General features: G+C 34.6%; 1 protein-coding gene across 13 annotated transcripts in view; it reads left to right on the forward strand.

The window, feature by feature from the left end:
* The window catches only part of LOC144968984 (RNA-binding protein Musashi homolog 2-like), a 361,376-nt gene that overhangs the window by 203,929 nt on the left and 152,447 nt on the right, over positions 1-5,000 (forward strand). The window lies entirely within an intron of this gene.

The raw sequence follows: 5,000 nt of genomic DNA on the forward strand, positions 1-5,000 counted from the left end.
TCGTAATCAGAACGTAGATTTATGAGAATTATACGCCTGACACTAACAAAGCCCATTTTTTTTTTTGTTGAAAAATGGGCTAGAGAACTTTCGTTTCGAATATTGGTCAATTAAAATCACCCAAAACATGTTTAAAAAACAGTCTCTATTCTGAGATTTCTTTAAAGTCTTATCTTTGAGACTTTTTTACAAATATAGAGGTCGCTTTGATAGATCGATATTTGAAGTAATAGTTTTCTGGCCAAATTGGCAAAAAAAAAAGGCATTTTGTCGGAATGCAGCAGTCACGTAGAAATGCCACGGGTTGTTTTTCTGACGAATAAAGCTCTTAGATGAGAAAAACTCCTTTTTAAAGGAGGAAAATCAATTCATTACCCCGCTCATTAACTTTGAATTTAGATAATAAGTTGCACTACTTTTTTTATTATTATTATTATCTATGTCCTTCGCCGATTTACTTCATTCAGAAACTCCGTTTAAGATTTTTGCATTCTATGAAAATGTTTATTTAGAGATAATACCTTTTTTTTAAATTTATTTCTTTTTTAATGGGTCTTTTTTTCGCAGAGGGGGATCTGTTTTTTTTTTCCTTTTATTTTGCTTTTGTTTATTTTTTGTTTCCTTTATTCTTTGTTTCTTTTTGTTTTCTTCTTTCGTCTGATATTTAAATGTTAAAAGATTTGTAAAGGATTAGATTTGAAATGCTTTGTAATCCAACAGATTTTGAATAAAGAAGCACTGTTCAACGTCATTTATAATTAGTATGTTTCCCAGCAAGACTGTGTATTACTACAACTCCAACTACTACTACTACTACTACTACTACTACTACTACTACAACTACTACTACTACTGCTACTACTACTACCACTACCACTATTACTATTACTACTACTACTACTACTACTACTACTACTACTACTACTACTACTACAACTACTACTACTACTACTGCTACTACTACTACCACTACCACTATTACTATTACTACTACTACTACTACTACTACTACTACTACTACTACTACTACTACTACTACTACTACACGTACTACTACTACTACTACTACTACTACTACTACTACTACTACTACTACTACAACTACTACTACTACTATTCCTTCTACTACTACTACTACTACTACTACTACTACTACTACTACTACTACTACTACTACTACTACTACTACTACCACTACAACCTCCACCACCAGCGCCACCACTCAATAGTATGCCATTCAATATTAACTTAGTGCACGATTGATTTTTGAAAAAAAAAATAATAATAATAATTTGAGAAGGATTCGCTGGACACCGAAATGATTAGGTTGAGTACGAACTCCCATTTTCCACTAGGGTAATTTATTGACGAACCGCCGCTGATTGTAAAACGTTAGATTTTCCCAACTATGCAATCAAGACTGAGATCTAATAGATAGAGGAGAGGGAAAAGTTGATGAATAGAAGTTGGGAGGGATGTGAATGGAGAGAGGGAGAGAGAGAGAGAGAGAGAGAGAGAGAGAGAGAGAGAGGGAGAGAGAGAGAGAGAGAGAGAGAGAGAGAGAGAGGGAGAGAGAGAGAGAGAGAGAGAGAGAGAGGGAGAGAGAGAGAGAGCAAGGTGGGAGAATGAGACAGAGAGATAATATGTGCGTATGTGTGCGTGTGTGCTTGTGTGTATTTGTGTGTATGTGAAAGGATGTGAGGAGGAAGGGAGAAAGGAGTGGTAGTAGTAATAATAGTAGTAGTAGTAGTAGTAGTAGTAGTAGTAGTAGTAGTAGTAGTAGTAGTAGTAGTAGTAGTAGTAGTAGTAGTAGTAGTAGTAGTTGTTGTTGTTGTTGTTGTTGTAGAAGCAGAGTTAGATGAGGAGGAAGAGGGAAACGTGTAGTAGTAGTAGTAGTAGTAGTAGTAGTAGTAGTAGTAGTAGTAGTAGTAGTAGTAGTAGTAGTTGTTGTTGTTGTTGTTGTTGTTGTTGTTGTTGTAGAAGCAGAGTTAGATGAGGAGGAAGAGGGAAACGTGTAGTAGTAGTAGTAGTAGTAGTAGTAGTAGTAGTAGTAGTAGTAGTAGTAGTAGTAGTAGTAGTAGTAGTAGTAGTAGTAGTTGTTGTTGTTGTTGTTGTTGTTGTTGTAGAAGCAGAGTTAGATGAGGAGGAAGAGGGAAACGTGTACGAGAGAAAGAGAGAGAGAGAGAGAGAGAGAGAGAGAGAGAGAGAGAGAGAGAGAGAGAGAGAGAGAGAGAGAGAGATGAAAAAAAAAGAAAAAGAAAAAAAAAACAACATTACGTCAAGGATGTTGACATCGATGTTGAACGTTCACGAACAGGAATCGATGAAGGACGTGAAGATGTTCTTATAAAATCTAAATAAAGTAAAAAGCAATGTAAGAATCTACTAAGGGAGAGAATCATAATAATGTCAGACAACCCTTGCCATCATGTTTACCGTCTTGCATTGCGTGACTTGCAATATTTCTTTCTAACACTAACTAACACGATTATGTCATCTTATCATCATCATCATCATCATCATCATCATTATTATCATCTTCTTCTTCATCCCCATACTTGAGGATGCAACACGTTAAGAATACGATGGGTTTTTGTTTTGTTTTGTTTTGTTTTGTTTTGTTTTGTTTTGTTTTGTTTTACATTTAAACCATTACATGCGGAATTCGATTTAGAATCGGGCATTAGATATTACCATTTTTTCAAAGAGAGCAGTAACAGTGATTCGAATTGAGCTTCGGTTCTCTTGGTGAAAATCTTCTCTTTATCCACTAAATGCTCAAAACGTTTTACAAGGGGTCTCAAGCCAACAGCAACACTTAATATATAGAACAAGAAATGACGCCTGTTAGTTGATAATAATATTACAATTTTTCGGACTGGGACAACGCTGTTAAAAGGTGTAAAATGAGTACCTGGCCGTTAACAGCGTTGTCTTTGTCCTAAAAATTTATAATATCGCCTAACAGGCGTCATGTTCCGTCCTACATGTTAAATGTTGCTGTTGACCAGGGACCCCTTGTAAAGCGCCCTGAGCACATTTAGTGGATATTGCGCTATATAAAGCTCAATTTATTTATGTTTTACTGTTGGCTAAGTGCTTTAAATACAAAACGTTTATTGCATTATATAAAAGGTCTGATTTTGAAGGGGGAAAATCCTTGAAAGTTAGAATTAATTTGACACAGAAACCCATCCTTGCAGTGAAAGAGTTAAACAACAATTCTATGACGTATCTAGGTTTGCATGTGTACACTGTCAAATGATATTAAAATCACCAAATAACGATGTTAGACTTCAATACATCTAATATAATAATAGTCAGAGTTAGTTGTCACCGCCGTGCCCACTAGCATTCATTCCATGGAACATTCTGGTGATGTCTTCAGTACTAACTGTTGCTTTTGATATAGTATTTATATTATTATTATTATGACCAATCGCCTCAAACAATATTGTGTCTGAATGATTTAGATGCTGAAAATTGAATTTATTATTCCCCCCAAAAAAAATAATTGAGATTTCGGTTTATAATTTATATTGCATTATTTAGGTGATGGTATAGACAGTTTTCTACGTGCAAAAATCTAAAATTCAAATTTTGGATTTTTCTTTGTTCTTCTAACTTGCTTTTTTTGACATCTAGATAGGTAGCTGTGACATATTACCTGATTGAGGCGAGTGGTCTTTGACTCATAGAGAAAACAACAACTTATTTGACGTCATCTTAAGCAAAATTCTGGGATTTGGACTTACAATTATTTGTGTTCTTTGTGGCAGCGGATTTTTTCTTGTTAATTTTGTTTTTTGGGGTTTTTTTATTTTTGGTTTTTTAAACTTTGAACTCTACATTATTTACCTTTTACATTTATTTCTTCCACCCACGTGTGTTCAATTGATTTTTTCCTTTCTTCTTTGGAGTGAAAACATTTGGATTAATGGGACAGTATAGAGATTAAATGATTAAATGATAAAATACAACCGTGTTGACGGGAAGAACCCAGAGGCGTGGTCCGTGTGTTCACTAGTATTTATTTTCATTTCCAATACTTCCGTTATAATTCCTTGTACTAACAAAACGATTTGATTTTAGTTCATTTGTTTTGTGTTTTGGTTTGTTTTTATTTTGTTTTTTTCAATTTTGGCTAGAAAAAGAATTACTTAAAAAATCGATCTATTGAAAATGGAACTTCTTCTAGTTAAAAGAATCTCAATGTTGAAGTTTCGAAGAAGTGACAGATTTCCCTCTTTCAGACCTGCCCACTTGAATTGTTAAAAATTCGTAGTTTTTAGAGGGAAGAAATAGAAGTCACTATAATTAACTTTAATTTTTTTTTTTTTTACCCTTTTTTTGCCCTTTGTGGCACCAAAGTGCGGCTATGTGGTCTAGTGGTATGATACTCGCTTTCGGATCAGAAGGTCCTGGGTTCGAGCCTAGCGCTCGACGCATAGTTGAGTCCTTGGAAAAGGCTCTTTACTCACATTCTCTCACTGTACTCAGGTGTAAAATGAGTAAATGGCCGTTAACAGCTTTGTCTTTGTCCGAAAAATTGTAATATCGCCTAACAGGCGCAATGTCCCGTCCTACATGTTTATGTTACTGTTGACCAGGGACCCCTTGTAAAGCGCTTTGAGCACATTTTAGTGGATATTGCGCTATATAAAGCTCAATTTTTAAAAAAAAATTTTAAGTGTTCTTTTTCACATATTTTCTTTAATCAAAAATGTTTTAGTTTGTTTGTTTTTTTTTTTTTTGCTACTGAAGCCAAAACTTCGTATTTTTTACGATTGTTTCTTAGTAGTTGTAAGGTCTGCGTTTTGATGACACTGGGATTGTCTTAATCGATTGATTTTTAAAGTAAAAGTTTGCTGGCCAAAGTGAGATTTAAAAAAATACAACTGTGTTTTGTGATTCTCAGGACACAGTAGCAGCTGTTGCAATTGTTGCTGCTGGGTTCGAGTAATTCGACACTTTGAAATAAACTCTTTATCTCATTAATG

Source organism: Berghia stephanieae, chromosome 3 (assembly GCF_034508935.2).
Source record: "Berghia stephanieae isolate SIO BIC M18660-M18661 chromosome 3, UCSD_Bste_1.3, whole genome shotgun sequence".
NCBI lineage: Eukaryota > Metazoa > Mollusca > Gastropoda > Nudibranchia > Aeolidiidae > Berghia > Berghia stephanieae.